Source organism: Pseudopipra pipra, chromosome 2 (genome assembly GCF_036250125.1).
Source record: "Pseudopipra pipra isolate bDixPip1 chromosome 2, bDixPip1.hap1, whole genome shotgun sequence".
Classification (NCBI taxonomy): domain Eukaryota; kingdom Metazoa; phylum Chordata; class Aves; order Passeriformes; family Pipridae; genus Pseudopipra; species Pseudopipra pipra.
In genome coordinates, this window is record NC_087550.1 from 103,305,615 (window position 1) to 103,325,624 (window position 20,010).

Genomic DNA, 20,010 nt, shown 5'->3' on the forward strand with positions numbered 1-20,010 from the left:
CACCAGTGACTTCTGCTTTCCTTAAAACACTGGTCTGTGTAAACAGCATAACTTGGTTTAAGTAGAACGCATAAAGTGCTGTTTCACTTATTCAGTTTCTCAATCATTTATTTATTCATTTATTTGTAGTTTAGTTTATTTGGCTTTATTAAGAATAGATCCTTCTGCCCACGAGGGTCCTCAGCACCCACCTTCAGAACACCACGAGCACTGTGGTAGTGTGGGCATCTCTGCCAGGCACAGGTTTTCTCAGCTTCCTGGTGCTGGAGCCCCACCAAGCGCAGAAGGGCCCAGGGTGTACTCTGGCTGCTGGAGAGAGTGAAGGGAGAGCAAAAAGGCAGATGTCCAGGGAAAGGGGGTAGGACAAGGGCCATGAACACAAGGAGCTGCTGCTTGCACCTCTGTCTGTCCCTTTCTGCAAGGCAAGAGTGGTCATCTCCTGCCACCCATCCCTGTCCTCCTGTGGAGCTGCACCTCATCTGCACAGCAACAAGATCAAGCAAGGAAGGATAAGGGAATGTCAAAAGCTCTGAAGCAGAATAAGAGTCCCAAATGGAGCGTTCTTATTAATATTTGTAAGTATTACTTTTACCAAGGCAACTGTTTGAATTAATAATAGACAACACCAAAACAGCAGTACATAGAGGTAATGGGGTTTTTACTTTCTCTGTGTCAAAACATTACTATTAAATATTTAGAACAAATACATAGTTTGTTAGTATAAGAAATGATGTTATGGCAGTTGAACTATTTTTTCACAAAGATACAAAAAAAAAATGTTCCCATATATATACCACTTTACAGCTTTCAGCTTTTGGGTGAAGAAAATGAAGCATTTCAACTATTTTAGTTAGCTTTCAATTTTAACAACATTTTCCCATATGTTACATAAAAAAAAAAAAAAAAAGTAAATCTTCTTTGTTAAAAATATGAGGGGATGAGTAAAGTTCAGGTATCAAGGAGGAAAGAAACAGCAAGAAAATGCCAGAATAGCCCTACACCATTTCTATTCTACCTCCAGGTAGTAAAGATGAAGACTGAGGAATAGAGGGAGAGGTGTTGAAACAGCAGGATGAAGTGAAGAACAAGTCAAGTTAAATAGTGCATTCAGAGAGTTTTGAAATAAATGGTGGCCCTGCTAAAATAATATGCACTCACTCTTAGGCAGAACAAAGAGATACTTCTCAGGAACTTCTTAGGACTACTTTCCCTGCCTCAACCCTAAGAAAGGGTCAAAGATGCTACTGGTCCCTAAGGCAAATCCTGCTACACTTCGGAAGCATCTGCATAAAAGGATCTTTATCAAGAACAGTCCATAAGGAATATTGAAAATAACACTGACAGTATACAAGCATTATTTAAATTAGCTGTATATTATCTACTGTGTTTTGGTTTATTCTTTCCACCTCAAAACAATGCAAACAAAACTATTTCAAAAACAGATGATGAAACAAATTAGAAATTCTCTTGAGACTTTTATACAAGGAAAGCCCAAATACGTGGGGCTGTTTAATGTCAAGATGAGTGAGGGGCAATAAATAAATATTTAAAAAAAGAGAGAAATACAAAGAATGCAAAGTCATATAGTCTTTTTATCACAAGCATAAGAACATACACTGAACTTGAATATCAGAAAATGTGAAGATCTAAAATAGAAAAATCTGCGAAACTCCTTACCACATTATAACATTGCTGTTACCAACAGTTAAGAGGATATTACGAAGAGATAGACCTGTAGAGATTAGAACAGTCCTGTCTGTCTTATAATGATAATAATAGAGATAATTTTAAATAGGGAACATCCCTTCAGGTTTTTATTTTGTAGCAGACAGCTGGTAAGGCTAAGAAAGAAAATTCTTTTTTTTTTGCCTGTAACAATTGCTTGTACTTTTTATACAATCATTTATGTTGTCATTTTCAGAGGCAAGTCATGGGACTTCTGATCTTATAAAGTACAAAAATTCCTTTGTTCCTAAAGATGAAAAACTGTCATGACCAAAATACCAGCTGAACAGGAGGCAGGGAAGGAGAATCATATTTCTAATGGAAACACCAGAGATGTAAAGAGAATGAGTTGCATGAAAAGTAAGATATCAAATATCTGAATTATCAGAACATAGTATTTTTTCTTTCTAGTAGTTCGATTTTTTGCCAAGGGTGTAAGTTCTTACATGCTTGGCATTAATAGCTTTCTAAATCTTTATTCTTGTTCAGTTGCTTGTGAAGTTATTCCCAAAATAACTTTAAGTAAGCTCTAATGGAAAAATTCTCATGCCTTCAAAGGAAGGAGTATATAAGCACAGAGATAGAGCCCAAATCCTTTCAAATGAAGCCCTCTGCACTTGCACCCAATTGTTGGTGCAGAGGTTGATGTTCCCATCACAAGTGAATTGTTTCTACACATGCAATAAGGATCCTTGAGCTCTGCTGCTGACTTAAGTGCTTGAGAGGACAATTCTTTACAGCAGGATACTGCTGCTGCCTGGGACAACAGCAGTGCTATATAGATATGTAGGTACCAGATAGATAGATAGATAGATAGATATACAATATAACACGAAGAGTGTTTTCTATATATAAAGTATATATAAAATTGGAGGGGGATGGGAGAGATTAGACTTGAGAATGGCTGGAAGGTGCAATGGAAACTGAGAAATGGAGGAAGTATGGCATGAATACATCGTGTAAGCTAACATGAAATAAGATGCAATACGATACTACTTTTGCATTGCTAAATCAGTGCTCTGCTCCTGGTGGCATTACCTGAGGCATGCAGCCTGTTGGAGGCTGTTGGCAGCTGTTGCCTGTTACAGCAATCTGTGTGAGTTGTGTGAGTAGTCAAAGCACCCCTAAACTGTAAGTACCTCCTGGTCAGCACTCTCCTCTCCAGATGGAACCTCCAACTGCGATGTGGGCCCACTGATCTGGCAATTTTTTGTGTATACAAGAGGAGTTTTGCCCATTACCTGTTTAAAGGACCTCATCCTCTTAGAAAGAATGTGAAGCATTAGCCCCTTGGCCACAAGCTGCTCAGAAATGCATTGGCCTCATCAGTCTTGCCAGTCATCTGTATGAAACTGTCTTAGCAGGAGCTGAGCATGTCTGAACACAGGTTGAACATTTTTGTGCTAGGAATTACCTAATCCAGTCAAGAGGCAGTGTAATGGAGGGGTTGCCACTAAGTGAAGTGGCAGGTGTGATCCCATACCTGTTATAGGTCTTTTCCTATCCCCGTGGAACACATAGAGTTAACTTCTGGATGTCTTCTTTCTCAGATTAAAGATGCCAGTAGCTAAGGAAAGAAAAGTGATTTACCTTCAAATAGTTCAGCTGACCCTACTCATTTATCACTTTACAGGATTTCATTTTTCAATGGAGTCTATTGTTTCAACACCATTACCTCCACTTTTAGCAAAGACAATTACAGGGCATTTATTTATACACCACAGACACATTGCTTAGATTTTTACATTCTTTTCACCCGAAATAGTTCTGTCACAAAACAGTTGTTTGTCTCAAGCAAATATTTCTTCTGTCCAAGTTTTACTTAGAAATGCTCAAATGTCTTTTTATTTGCACAAGACAAAGACCCTTTTTACTACCTGTGACAAGTGAAGAACAAGTTGAGGTAATACACTGACAGGACATGGATTACTTAGCTAATGTCATACTATTGTATGGACAGACTTTATTTGAGGCTTGTAGTTTTTTAGGGTTTTTTTTTTTTGCTTCTCTTAATTGAGCTAAAAGTTATCTTTCTACCAGACTGCCCTTGTAAACAAATAGCAAGTTACTAATGTCCTACTTACAACTACTTAGCAGCAATGAAAAACTCAGTTATTTTGGATTTTTAAAAGATTATTATTTAACATAAAGATTGTAATTTATTATTTAGGTAAAGATTATTATTTTTAAATATTGTTATTTTGAAAACATTTCACTCCCTTCCCAGTCCCCAGCCATGTACTAACTAGTGAATGGATATTATCACCTAAATAATTTGAAGATTAAAAACCTCCACTTTTTTTGTTTTTAATTTACAAAGTGGCATGTTTCCACATGCAGAATAGGGCCCTGACCTGCGTTCACAGTCAACCGTTGCAGTTTATGGCAACATTTCGATATTCATTCCATCTGCCACTCTTGGCTATGGCCAGCTGGCTGTGGTGGTGCTCTGTTCAGACACACCACAGCAGCAGCGAAGTTACAGGACCCTCTTAATTCACAATTTTTTGGCTGGAAGCTGTTCCTTAAATACATTTGTAAAATCCCACACATGCTGGAAGTATGCCAGGACATTAGCCTGTAGAAACCATGAGAACTATGATCAATTTTTCTTGTGGACCTGAACCCACACTTTGGGGTGTTTTATGCTTCCAGCTGAAGCTGGAAGTCTTTTATGCCTCCATGCTCACCATGGAATAGCATATAGATGTAATTTGTTTGGTTGACTTTTCTGAGCCAATGTAAATACCTGAAGGAGTGATATTGAAGGACAAGAACAGAGTAACACCCAAGAGATTGTGGGATGAGAAAACAGAAATGCCATTGCACTATCCCCATCATGTATCACTACACTATCCAGTCCTAGTCACAGGAAACTCCTTTTGAAGAAAGTTTTCACTACTGAAGAGACTCTAAACTCAGTTTATTTTAATATACAAAGTCAGAAACCTTTATTTTTTTATGATTCTTAATGCTAACTCAGTAATAAAATATCCTTTGCGAAATCATTTCCTAGAATTCTTTGTTGAGTCAAGTTTAATAAACTGACATTCCAAGATGCCCAAGGCATTTGGAGAAATGACTACTGCATAGAGATGATGCAAAGAAGTGTCAGTTTCTCTTATTTTGGTTATAATTAAACTCATGTAATGCCCTTTAATGAAATCTGCCATTTTGTGCTCATTTTCAGTGCTTCAGTAGCTTTAGGAAACAATGATCTTAAGAAAATATAGCAGTAGGACATGAAATTGCCTTACTTCAGAAATGGCAAAGTAGTTATGCAGGAAACAGGGAGGTGAACACCAAATCTGAAGACGGGGCTACAAACTCTTGTGAGATGGTGTATGCTCTAGCAGAAGGAAAAAGCAGCAGACTGAACAGAAAAAGAAAGTATGCTGGCTTTGTTTTGCAACTTGGGAAAGCCCCCAAGCTTTAGCTTAGCCCCTCCAAAGCTCTACATTTGTTAAAAATAGGAGGTAAACTAGGACTGCAAATCTGTAAATCTGATTGTAAACTAGGATGTGAAAATCAGATACTGAATTTGATCAAAAACATATTCCAACAAAGATATATTCTCAAGGAGAATAATGGGATCCAGATCAAATTAATTTTCTCTCTCTTGTGAGTCAGGACTGTGTTAACATTGCTTTAAATAACACTGAATCCAAATCACATTGCTCTGAACAACTTCCACATAATATCAGCCTGCATGATGTTACAGGTCCTGGTGACCCCACCCTCAACCTACCTTCAGCATAAGTATAAGCCCATTCAAAAAAAAAAAAGATACATTTATATGTGGTTTTCCTTTTTTTTTCTTTTAGCTTCATTTGAAATTTATGTGCCATAGTAGATTTTCATATATATCAATACTTATTTTATCAAGATGCTTCATGGTTTCCTTGAGGCTTTGTTGGCTATTTCCACTAGGAAGAAAGCTAATTACATCAGTCACTGATTACAGGAGCATTTCTTTGGTGCTATCTTTTGTGGTTTACAGAGGCTTTTCACACATCCTTGTTGCCCTGTGCACTGGAGGAGTCAGATAGGAGGAAGCTGGTCTCCTTCACAATACCAAACCTGCTTTTCCAAAAAACAACCTGATGAAGCTATCATGCAACAGTGTTTCTTTTGCTATCTCCTAATTCTACATGGATTTTAAAGCTGCCATCAGGAGAGCCTCAGCAGAAGACAGTACCCTACGTTTGGCTCTGTACTGCAGCCGTGTCTCCATTTCTGGAGCTACTAGTAAGCAAATGGGTGTTTTTCAACTGAGAGCATCGTATGCAGCATAAAGAAATAAATCTGCAAACCCCAGACAAAGATATACCTGTTCAGAGCTCTTAATGTCGTATGTAATCCAGAATTCTTAACTATGCCTTTAAATCCAGCATTGTGCAGATTAAGTGGGACTACAGGCCGACTGACTCTTACGTATTCAGCACCTCCTGAATGCCTGTGTGCTCAGTACCTCCCTTCCCTCTATTCATACAGTAATATATTACAGAATAAAAATGTTTAATATTTTAGTATGTACTGGATTTGCCTACTTGAGTTCTCACAGGGGTCAAAAATTAGAAAAATCAGAAAATGTTTAAAAAATTAACTAAAAAAATTTAATTTTGGACAATCTTTCTTTAACAGCTTTTAAGATTATTTTTCTACATGAAGAAGCGAATGTGAAATGAATGCTCTACTGAAGGTGCAATCACAATTACTAAAAGTAAGGCATGAAAGAGAGCATCAGAAGCATCAATCAGCGTATGATTGAAATCAAATAGAAAGAAATCTTCCTGTTACAATGTGGGGGAAAATGACAGACATAAAATGGCATAAATTTCTCCATATTGGCTATGCTAAACAGAAAAGAAAGCTCTAGAATTGCAGTAATAATAATATTGTCAAAATAATACTAGAGACTTAAGGTGCTGAAAAGGGCTTAGCAAGAATATATCATTATCTAGAAACATTCCAATCTCATGAAAATTACCAGGAACAAAGAATTTAATTCAAACAATCATAATGTAATTGTGGCAGTAATTTTTAATTTTTTTAGGTAAAGAAAAGTATCTGGGTGAATGAAACAAGCCATATTTCAGAGGTGAGTTCTGTATAAAGGAGCCAGCATGGCAGAAATGCTAACAGCCACTGCCTTTGGGCACAGATACAAAAGTCCAAAATACAAGACAACACACAGTGCAGAATCCTGCTAAACAAATGCTCAAGAAGGAAGTATTGGATATGATTTGGGTCAAACCTTTCCCAGGTGCATACACTTAGGCAGACTGAAGCTGGACCTTCCATGAAATGAATACGCACTATAAGGAATGTAAATCAGGCTGACTGTGTTTGCAAGGTTACCGAGAATTTTTTATGTGCTTTATGCAGTGAATCAGCAAAACAATGCAAACCCAGGAGACCCAGGAAAATGCATATGATAATGGTAGGAGGTGTCCATAAAAAAAATAAAGTCAATCTATGGAAACTGCATAGCTAAAAGCTTTATCCAACATGCAGTTTTCCATGAGAAGGGCACTATCAAAATGACTCTAAAGATTTTTAGCCATTATTTAACATGACTCCATACAAAGAGAAGCAAAACAAAGAGTGGGTAACTTTGTAAAAATTATTCTGATCCAACACTTCTGTTTTCCTGCAGTCAAGGACAAGATGGCTCAGAAACATTCATTTACTAGCATCACTTTGGCATTTCTCCCAGAATTTTCAGGGTCTACTTGGCAGAAAATGTGTAGCTGAATAATTTCAGTGTACTCAACATCTTTTATCCCATGCATCACAGTCATATTCCCGGAAGCTCTACTTAAGCTGAAGGTGTATAACCATCAGCAACCTCTGTATTTCAGCTTCCTTGGTGATGAGAAGGAATCACTGACAGTCTCTGAGACTATTGCTTTATACAGCAGCCTCAGCTAAGTGTTAGATAATCTCAATCATGCATGTGTGGGAGTAAAAAAGAAGGGATACACATATGTCAGACCAGAGGCAGCAATTCTGATCACTTGGCACTAATAATCAACTCTAGAGAGGTTTATTATCAATACAAACACTACCAAGAATGCTCCATCGCTTGAAATAACAGGTTGGTATTGGCAATATCAGTATGGCAAAGTCCATCCTACCCAAAAAATTTACTAATCTTAGAGCAGTGCACAGACAGTACTCAAGACCAACATGAATCTTGGTTCTGTAGCAAAGACAAAAGTGAGCTTGAAATATACCCCATCTTTTTTCTTTCCCTTGCAGAAAATATCTTTACTGCTCTTTGCCTGAGAGAATATCCTCACCATGTTTATACTGAAGGGGAACCCTCATTCTGGCTCAGGTGATGTGCATTTTCTCCCATGAGATCCACCTCAGGAACAAAACCGAGCATTGGATCAGGCCTTCCTCCCATGCACCACAGTCAAGGTTTATAAAATGGCATCTCAGCAGCTTCTACTTCTCTGAATATTAATTTCCTCATCTTTCCATATAGCCTTCTTAGAGGTTAAGTGATTTAATCTGTTCAGTGTAGAAAGTCTCGTTTCCCAAAATTAAGGGTAGCTGTAGGATAGAAAATCCTTGTGTGACTCCCGAGGCATGTGGCAGACAATCACATCATGGCCAGTACCAGGGGCACATCCAGACTATCTCTAGAACTAGCCTGCAAGAAAGTCAAGTGGCTGCTTTCTCAGAAGATGCCCATATGGTAAGTGGAGTGAAGGTTTTAAACTGAGTTTATTACCATTGTGACCTCTCTTGTGATTAAATACTACAATTAAAAAAAAAATATAATGCTCATACAATTAAAAAAAATAAGATAATGGTAAAAAAAAAAAGAAAATATTAAATTTTGGAAAAGAGGAAACTGAGGAAAGAAAGAAGAAACTGGGCAAAGAAGAAACTAAAGGAAATGTTCTAAGTCAATGGCTTCCATATAGGTCATGCTTAAACAACAATTTCAAAGCTGAAAAAAGCCCCCTTTGCAGACCTCATCAGTAGGTAAATAAAATGTCAGTGCTCCTCTTTTGCATAGTAGTTTGGAAGGTCTAATCATCAGTATAAGGACAACAGAATTGTGTTATTATTTAATATACACAAATTATTTGAAGAACTGGTGGGTTATTACATATATTGGGTGTAATCTGCAAGCCACTGGTCAGTCATAGTTAATTGATTGACAACTTTTATTTCCATATTTCACTGTTCAGACTGTTACAGAGGATTTGCATGTTTTTATTTTTTTCCACACCTTTCCACCTCCTCACTGCCAATTTGGGAGCTGTTAGTTTCAGTTCATAGTAATTGTGAGAAAATAAAATTCCATCTGTTTCTGTCAGGAAAAGGAAAGATATGGAAGGGAATGGGAGAATCAACAGAAAGTTCCACTTGCTAGACATTCTTTACTGCTAGCTATTACTTTTCTAAGGGATGCCTTACACAAAGTACCTAACACTTAGCATATATACTGTATTTTAATTTTATGCGTGTCCTTAAGTTCAGCACTTCCAAGAAAAACGTGTCAAGCACTATTCTTCCACTGTTCATCTAAATCCATAAATATGATCCCCATGTGCAAATAGTGCCATACAGACCTATTTAACTAATAATGAGCCTGAAGCCCATTTTTTCCCTCACTGAGTTTTCAGTTCCAGAAATATTTCTAATAGAAATGTGTAGGAACTCATGCCAGAGTTGTAGAACATAATAGCAAGATTCAGGCTTCTGTCTTTGCAATCTGTCTTTCCAATAGCTTTGGAATGGCTTAAAGGTGAACAAGTAATGAGGAAGAGAGACCAGAGAGATGGGGAGGGAGGCACACATGCTCAGACAGAAGCAGAGATAGATTTAGGATAAAAAGCCATTAAGAGTTAAATGATCTGCAAAGAGTAAAGCCTTGAAATTCAATTCCACTCGATATCAAATAGGAGATTTAAGAGTGGTATATTAGAAGAGGCTCCTTTCATGAAAATGCAAATATCAGCAAGCTGTTTTAATTATAGGCTGGAAATGTTGCATGCTGGGAGACCAAAAAAAAATGCAGGAGAGAGCAAAACCATAAAACCATCCCACTGGTATTTTCAGGTCTTTTTTAAACAACAGTATTCTCAATAAAAAATATTTTGCAGCTACATTATGCTTTTTTATCTAGCTCATTGATACTTTGGCACATGCATACAATTATGGGGTTTATTCTGCTTGGAGGTATCACCTCAAGGAAGATCTTGCAACTAAAAAAGATAAAATGTTATCTGCTTCAGAAGAATGGAGGTGCAGGCATGAATACCATATTCCTCCTGAGACCTTCATCCACTGCTGCCAGTTACCAGAAGGTTAAATCTCATAATCCAGTTCCCTGGAAGACAGAGATGGAAGTATCTAGATAAGGCAGCTACAGACCACAAAGCTTTGTCAGCAAATAAGGCAGATCTTCCCTACAAGCAGCTGTACATAACACAAGTCATTAGTCGGTAAAAGCAGGGGTTCTGTTTCAGTTCCGGTATAAAACAGCGCTTGCTGGCAAGAGGAGAGCATAAAGAAAACACGAAATCAAATATGCTCTACCTAAATGTAATAAAAATACAAGCAGTTCACCTTAATTGCAGAAGTGACAATTGTCTTTGTCCTTTCCACTTTTTTCCACCTGCTGCAGCACCCGGGTTGCAGCCAGCTCTGTCTGAACACTTCGTATGCTTGCCAGGCCCCTAAATTCTAATCTCTCCCCTCCTTCAGTGAGAAAAAAAAAAACCACTTCCATTCTCAAATGAAGAAAGGACTAAAATTAAACCCAGTCTTTCAGGAATTAAATATTTGCATACAAAACATGTCGCAGAATACATTAGTTAGGTATGTGTTTAAAGTCTGGAAACATTGTGATGATGGGTGCTGAATAACAATCAGATAATAATAGCTCTGAAACATACAAAGGGAAAAATATTAAACCCCTCGGTATTTAAAAGTATATTAAATCTCTGATGTTTGTGTTATGTTTAAGAGGCCAGTACTGCTTTCCCGAGACTTTTGTTGCTTTCCTTCAGTAGATGTCACTGCAGTACAGGATAACTAGTTCCAACACAGTTTTGGAGAAAAGAATATTAGTTTCACTGGGGAGTGGTCCACAATGGAGAACTGAAGCCTTAGTTTTCAGATTTTCAGCAGCTCTGAGTATCAGACCTCGCATCCAAATTTTTTTCTTATGCTTTTTTTCTCTTGTTTGGGGACCAGACATGAGAAACTATTCACTGTCATGGTTGGATGCAGCTGAAATCACATCAGGGAAGCTAATCTGGAACAATCATCATTCTGAACCAAAATCAGCTTTCATGTACCTCATTCATGTTGCTTCTGAGGATTCAAATCACAACCTTTTTTCTGATGCAGCTTCCATGTCCTTAATGCCACATATGCATTATTCTGATCAAGATTTGAACTCTCTCTGCATTCCTTGCTATAACTTGAAAGCAAAATCTCTACCAAATTAGTTTTTAATTTTTCTGATTTAATGTATTTCACTTCTAAGATGGCTTGATTGCTTATATAGTAAAACAAAATGTTGGTTTTAACCAGGGTCAAGGGGTTTTACTCAAAAAAAGAAATCTTAAGACATTAGCCAACAATTAAAATATATGAAAGTAATATGTTACTAAGTTAAAAAATATCCATATAAAAATATTCCTGGAAATGCCTGGATGTCAAACACAGAAGGACTGAAGCTAAAAATAGAAAATAACAGAATGTATGTGAGAAGCAACATCAGAAACCGAGGAGGGTTTTACAAGATTAAAAACATACTTTCAGCAAGCTCATGTACAGTTAAAGAAATGCGGTTGCTAACAGAGTCATCAGAATGTAGTCAGTGCGTACAAACTCCTCCTCTCTTAGTCATTCCTAGAAAACAAATCAGAACCGCAGTCTGCTGTGGCTTCCCAAGCCTAACAACCAAATCCCTTTTCAAAAACAGGAAGGAGAAAGCTTATCTCGGAAACAGGCTTTGTAGCTTCAGGCTCTTTTGTAGACATTATGACTGAAATGCTAATGCTGGTCGAGAGCACTGTCGTGAGTACCCGAAGTATGAGACCAGCAGACCTTTCCCCAGTCGAGGTGAGAGCAGAAGCCCTTCACCTGAAAAGCCTCAACTGCTGAGTTATTACAAGGACTGAGTGGTGTAGTCAAGCAAGATGGATCCCATCCCAAAGCTCTGCATGTAAAAACACACACTTTGAATTTCACAGGAGCCAAAGCTGCCTGCCGGGAACATTAGGAGGAACTCACTCTGTCAGTGGGTGTTCTATGCTCATGTGGGGAGGCTCCTTTTTGATCTCTGGGCATGGTCTTATGGAGTGTTCTCTGCATAAACCCAAACTCCAGGTGACAGAAGCACAGCAAGGCCCCTGTCCAGGAAAAAAAAGGTATCCACTTCCAAACAGAGCTCACACTGAAAGAATTTTTCCCTGGAAAAACAGGGAAGTCCATAAGAATTAAATACTTTATCACACCATTATCAAGCAGCAGAGCCCTCCAGGGCAGACTGCTGAGATAAACCTGGTCTCAGCCATTTAGGCTGCATTCAAGCTGAAGTTCATATTATGCATTAGTACGGACGTCATCCTAACAGATCTGCCAAATCTGATGAAACAGAAACATCTAAACTTGTTTAGGAATAACAGTATTAACATCTATCGCTTCCCTCAGCTAAGTGAATCATCTAATACTTCATTAAATATAGTTTCTATCAGCCTTTCCACCAGACTAATGAACATACTGAAGAGGAGAGAGTAGGAATCCATAGTTCATTTCCCTCTGCTCTCTCCAGAGAAAAACCCACACATCTGAGCTACTATTTGTAGACGATATCTGGAAAGAAAATAGAAAAATGTTTTGAGGGACTCTGCTTTAAGGCCACTTTCTGCTAAGCTGGCTAAACAGAATTTTGTCTTATGCTACATCTTCTTTTTTTACTACTTCTACCTGTCTTGTTTCACAGCTTCAAATTTCACACCCACACCCTTCTTTCCTCCTACTCTCTTTGTCACTGTGAAAAACCCCTGTCGTCCATGACTTCTTCATACGTCATTCCCTTCAGCCTCACCAAGTCCTGGATCCTTTTGTTTCTCTTCTCTCTTTCAGAACTTTCTCTTTTCTGTTCATTTCTAACCCCCCAGGCTTAATTTCATGGCAGTCACACTGGGCTGCTTCTCTTTCCCTGCCCATGCTTCTCCCTGGCTACATCTCTTATAGTCTTTCTCCATTCTTAGCAGCATTAAATAAAACCTTTCTCACTTCCTCCTATCATTTTCTTTTTGTCTGCTCTCCATGTAGTTCTCTTCAACCTTGTCCTTTGATTTCAAGTCAAGGCATTATTTTATTTTCACTGTATGCCATGTAAACTTTTCCTGATTCACACAGTCCCCTTGCTGAAGACCCCCTCATCTCCACTATGTGTTCAGTGGGCATTCCTCCTTCAGCTCAGCATATGCCAAAGCTTACTGTCTTGCACTGATTTTCATCAGCCATATTCTTGAATCTCTGATGCTGAGTTCCTCCCTTTTAAACAATGATCATATAACTTGCAGCCTCATAGTTGAGGTTGTCTTCTCTCCCTCATGCTTTGTCAATCAATCTTATCACAATTTTCAGATGATGGGTAATTCTCAGTATTTGTTTCCCTTCACTTTTCCCACATTTCTTTTCTCCTTTCTCTTTCTATCTCAAGGATTGTTGTTAATTTTCTACTTGCTTCTCTTCACTCCTTTTTCCCACTGCAAGTTTGTTTTATCCATCTTTGTTTCTTCTGGTTTCCTAATTAAGTAATTCTCCATTCTCCAGTTGAAGAACATCTGTCATCACAAGTACGTTTTTTGCTACCCTGAATCATCCTCCCTTTTACTCTGTCCTGAATCTCCTTCACTCTCCACATTGGGATGTCACCAATGTCTTTTACATGAAAGCATCTGCTTCCCATCACTTCCCTTTCTGTAACTCCTTTCCTTCTTCCTTGTCACATCTTCAGATTTTCTCTTTTCCAACTCCATTTGCCTCAGTTTTTCCATCTTGAGCAAACTGTTGTTCACTCCTACTTCGGTTCTCACGCTCCCACCAAAAACACTCTTTTTCTGATCCCCTTTTCTCACCAGCTCTGCTCCTCTTTCCCATCTCCAAGCTCATTAAACTTACGTCTTCTCCAGCTTCATCCCAGAACCTCTGTAAATGAGCCTTCTCCCCCTGGACACAACATAATCTGCTCTTACCTTTGTCTCTTATTGAACTGACCTAAAGTTGAAAAATAATAATGCATCACTGAAACCTTGTCCTCCTTAAGTTTCCACGACTGTTGTTTTTCTTTGTTTTCCCTCTGTGTATCTATCCAGTAGCACTTCATGCCATGTGGAATTCTTTCAAGACCCACCTCCAGCATTTATGACAATTGAACCCTATTATGATTTAGTCGTTATTTTGAATATTCATCTCTTCACTGCAGATCTGCCTGTTTTTATCCAAAGGAAAGTCTCACAAAATTTGGCTCAGATTTGTTCTCCGGGGACATGGCCCCAAGAACAGTGTGTTTTAAACAGCACTTTCAGTTGCATCTCCTTCACAGTCACCATGACAAATCATATCTAGCCTGCCACTTGCACCTTCCACCTCCATCTTTTTTCTCACAGTCAAATTATGCTGTAATCCTAACAAGACTTTTTTCCAACATTTCTAGTAGAAGGCTTTTTGCATTTATCTGCATACTTTAAATCCATTCGAATTTTCATTGTGCCATACATTTATTGCTGCAACATCTGTTTCCTTACCCTTGCCATGGACTACCTTAATAATTCATCATCATCCAGGGAGATGGTAAGTTCTAAATCTTCCTCTCTTACAACCCCCTCTGTTCTCCCCATCTTTACAGCATTAGGATACACTGCTTTCATTTTCAAGTCCTTTTGCAATTTATCCCCCCATATAATCTCTCAAGCTCTTCCATTCACTCTACCCAGGTTGATAAGCGTCATTTGCTTGTTAAAAGTTCAGGTATGCACACCTTCATGTTATCTCCCATATGCTCCCACATGCTCTTGCTGCATTTCTCATAAATATTTTCTTAACAGAGCCACTTCAGTATTTTCCTTAAAAATCTCTATTTGAGGTTCACCTCTGCCAAAATGCTACAAATTTGGATAAGTCTAGCCAACTGTCTATCACGTGTGTGAACTACCTCATCCTTTCCCAATACTCTCTCACCATTATCTCTTGAATTATAAGGTTCTGGGGGACAGGATCATCCTATTATTTTGTGTTTATATGACATCTGATCCACCTAAATAAGAATTATGTCCAAGAGCAAGATTCTTTTTAAGAACAATTGTGATGATAATGTTACAATAAGTAGAATTGTAACATCTCAACTGGGTTGATATTGTTGTCCAATCCCTCTTTCTCTGCTATATTTAAAATCAGATTTTAGAACATAATCTTCTGTATGTCAGGCTACAAAAACACATGCACATCTTTCCCCTTATTAAAAATACATTGAAAGCAAGTTATATTTTTATTTAAATTAAGATTACATTTAGTGGGATGTCAGCCTAGATGCAATACTACATATATTATTACATAGAGGTTTTGGATTCTGTACGCAGATGCTAAATGTAGTGGCATGAGCTCAGTTAGGCTTGGCTTAGTAAAACAGTTAACGAATTCTATTTCTTCTCAAGAGAAAGGGTGATTCTTCTTTCATATGGAAACATCTCTTAAAAATTAGGTTAAAAGAGCCCCAAATGAGGGATACTGCTGGTATAGCAGAAAACAATAGTAATTACGTAGTTTAAATGCAACCAAGAGAGAAACGCATATGAAGGAGAAGTCAGACAGCAAGGAAAGTAGAGTATTTGAATATAATGAAAGGGGCCTACTTTGGAAAACTGTTTAGAGAAAGTTACAAATGTTCTGAAAATAAAACTGATTTTAAGAAAATAATCACTAGAAAAATTTGCTGAGAACACAGCTGCGTTGGGCAGAGCACGTCTCCAGGATGAAGGACCACCACCTCCCTAAGATCTTGCTTTATAGTGAACTTGCCACTGGCTGCCGCAAGAGAGGAGCCCCAAAGAGGAGATACAAGGACTCCCTGAAACAACATCTTAGCCTTGGCCATATTGATCAACATAACTGGTCTACTCTGGCCTCCAATCGAGAGGTCTGGAGACACACCATCTCTAACGCTGCTGATGCCTTTGAGAACGCACGCAGGATCACCTTGAGGAGAAAAGACAACGCAGAAAGAACCGTGTATTGCAGAATATACCACCTAAGGAATCTTTCTGCTGTGCCTTTTGCAATTGGACATGTCTGTCTCGTATTGGCCTTATTAGCCACCAGCGTGCCTGTAACAAATGTGGATAGAGCCTTTCCCAAATCTTTGTTCATGAAGCCTAGCCATGAACTAGAAAAATATGGGAGCTATCCTATCTAATCTGTTCTCATTGTGACATCATTACAAGAGACACTAGAGCCTCATGGGGGAAAAATAGGTGGAAAATGATGTGATATGTGAAACTACAATGATATATGTCAGTACCATTTTTCTGAGATGAGGGTGAGGACTGGAGCATTGAAGGGTCTGTACAAGCAGGAATTGCCCTCAAGAGCTTAACACACAGACTACTGCAGCAGAAAGCCACCCTACAATCATGTCATCTTACCCTCTGTCTTGTTCCAACCAAATGCTGACATAAACCTATAAATTATGCTCAAGGATGAAATACCTCATGGGCAAAGGTACCTAGGTGCATGCTGAAGGTGCCTATTACACACAGTAAGAGATATTAGGATGAATGAAATCCATTAACCGTAACTGGTCATTATTATTGAAATAAAGATGTATGGCTCTTTGAAATGCCAGATTGTCTAAATTACTGTAGTCTGGAAAGAAATACTTTTAACATTATTCTGTGTACTATTTTCTTGTCATAGAGAAGTAATAAAAACACTGATTTTCACAAAAGAAAAGCAAAAGTATTTTTACTTTGCTAAAAGTCAATTTACTTCATTAGAAAACACAATGCAAATTATGGCTTGCACACATAGGTCGTTTTCATCAGGTATCAGCACTGTCGTAAGTACAATAAATTACAGTTACAAGTGGATCAAGTTCACAGTATCTAAACAAATTCAATGCCTACAACTCAGTTATTCATCTTTGCTTCTGCAAGTCAAAACAGTCACATCCTGAACTTGCAGGTTATAATTAGGCTGAGTCCTGGCTCTGTAAAAGCAGAATGTCTATCTTGCAATCTACCCACATTAGTTTAGGAAGCCAGCAGAAAGGGCAGTGGTAATGCACGAGGAGAACACAGCAGGTGGTTAAGAAGCACAGAAAGCCTATTTTTAAACTAAGAGGCAGAGAGTAGGTACTTTTCATAGCCTAAATAAGTCTTTTTAAATAAGACAGTAAAACTATTTCTTACAGATCAAGCACTATTTCTTCTGTTACTTTCCCACTCTTGGAAGGGCTGGGCAGAGCAGTTTGCAGTTCTGTAGTGGGGATGTGCAGAAAATCCTCATCTTTACTCACACACGCACACACACACGCCCCCAAATACCCATGCCAGGGAAATCTTGAGGAGTGAACCGCTTGCCATTTTGGTGAAGGATGGTTGCATCACCCAACAAATAGATTAAGAAAGTATTGGTTTGTAGTCCTTGCATGGAAATGATTGTGCTGGAAGGAATAAAGCCTTAACTCTTTGACCATAGGCCCAATCTTCAAAATTAAATGATCCCATTCAAGAGTGATAGTTGCAAATTACACATTTTAAAAGATACATTTTAGGAGAAGTTTTATAAAGGGATGTCAGTGCAGTTATAGCAGACTCTACCACCTGAGAATTGTGGCTGTCAGCCTTTATTGCATGTATTAAATATGCAACACTGTATAGGAAATTCACAATAAAATTATTTTTAAATTACTGATTGCTCAACTGAGAGCTTGGTTCCTGGGAAAGCAACAGCCAGTTTGTAGAGAATAATAATTAAACCAGCATTGTTCCCTTTTGTTACATTGTTTTCTCTCAAGACCCTAGGAAAGAAACAATATCTATTGACTATTTCCTGTTTTCTTTTCTTCTGTAAGTAATGAAATATCACTGCAAGAAACAAGAAATGAATAATCTGCTTCTACCCATGTGCCAATTTCTGCACTTTTAAGCTTAGTAAAACTCCCATTGATTTTTGCATGTTTCAAGGCTCTTCTAAAATGCCACGGTAGTATCTTGCCCCACGTATATGCATTTATACCTCACTAAACTTCGCCATCCACTTCCACTGATGTTTACATCAAACTTATTCCTACTTGGCTCTTAGTGTCAGTGGTTAATATGGATGCAGTGGGTGATCAGCTCTTTCCTTCCAGGCCATGTGACATTGGTTGGCCACCAAACCAGGAGCTGCCCGTGGGCCCAGCTGATGCGGTGACTCACAGGCGCTCCCACAGAAGCTGAGTGCAGGACTTGGCACTTCACGCCGTTTGCAGCAGAACGGATCAGACTGCTCTGATCTGCACTGGAGGGCCAGCCTGACACGGAGCCAGCTTTTTTGTGGGACCAAAAAAAGGAAGCCAAGACAATCCGGCTGCTGCCTGCAAGTGTTTGTCTCTGGCCCTGGTCACTCCATCACAACCCCATTAGGAGTCCCCAGAAAAAACATTCAGGTGGCCTTTGGGTAACTTGGGCATTTCCCCTCTTTTTTACAGGAAAAATGGCTTTTAAAAAAGATATCGTGCTATGAATGAGACCTGCTGCTTGTTTATATTCAGTCATAAATGCTTGTTTCACCTGGCAAATCATATTTTTTTCCTATATTTTGTTTTAGTGACTTGGTGGAGTCTAGCCTAGGCTTCCAAAAAAAATATCTCTATTATAGACCATGATGTGAGTGTCAGAATAAAAGCTCCTGGCCTCCACATCCATTCCTGATTTGAAGAGTTCACATTAGAAAACTCCATCTTTATAGTTGAGTGAAATTAGCCCTAAACTTTTGGACACAGTAACCAAAAATCTGCTGTTCTAACATTTCTGTACAACCACAAGATGAGGGCAAAAAATATTATAATGAATACAGAAGTAACCCAGAAGACAAGTGAGCTATGATGTTTGATTTCAGGCATGTAAAGGCTTTGCAAAGCCCAAGATTAAAGTTTATAATAAAGCATTCTATCTTACCTACCAAATAAGAAATTACTCTTACACACCCCTTCCAAAAGAAGACAGATCTCAGTAAAAAGAGTAATTATGTCATATTAGGGCATGAAACTGGTTACCTATGAGAAGCACTGTAGGAAAAGGTAATTTATTTTGTGTACATTATAACAAAAAAATCTCTCATCTCTGATTTTGCCAGCACAGTGGTTCTGTCTATGCCTTCTCACAAAAATTCAACATCTGCTACATTGCTTACAATATGGCCTCATATTAAAATGACAAGATACACTAACAGGAAAAAATTGTTTTAATTGCTACCATATGTTATCAGAAGTTAATACAGTTATTTTTAAGCATTAAAGCATTGCCCAGTCATTTATTTTTAACTTGTAGCACCACTGCCTTCTATCATGGAATCAGTTGCAGGTATAGGAGGATAATTAGGGACCACAGAGCCATTGACAATATCTGAAATAGCAACATTGGCAGCACATTTTTTTACCCTTTAGACAACAGCGTCAGATTTTGAACTCAGTTCAAGTTATCCTTATTGCTAGGGACAATGTGATGTACTCCTGGCACAAGAATATGGGAAGATCCATATACAAACTGGGAGTTTTGGCAGACTTTTAAGCATCAAAGTTTTTAAGCATCAGTTTGACTGTCTGCTGTGAACCATGAGTCAGGTCTTTTAGATGTTACATTAGAAACCCTCTGGGATCTTCCTTCTGAACTACAAAGCTCCAAATCTTCAACTACACAGGCAAGCACCAAGGTCTAACAGAAGACCTGTAGAGTGCAGCAGTTGGTGCTGAAAGCCTGATCTTCAAGCTGTACACAGTTCAAGGATTCCTACTGTTTGACTAGTTCAGTTTGAGTCCCACCCAGTGCCCATTTGTGGCTGGAATGCATTAGTTTAGCTTCATACAAAAGAGATCTACTTCATGCACTCCAACACCACTCTACACTCTGAATTACAGCACTGTTAGCAGAGATGATGACAGCAGTTACTTCAAAAGTGCCTCCCTGATCCAAACTAAAACACTTCAGTGCCCCAAGGCTCATGAAGCATTCTGTGTGGAACAACAAATGAAAA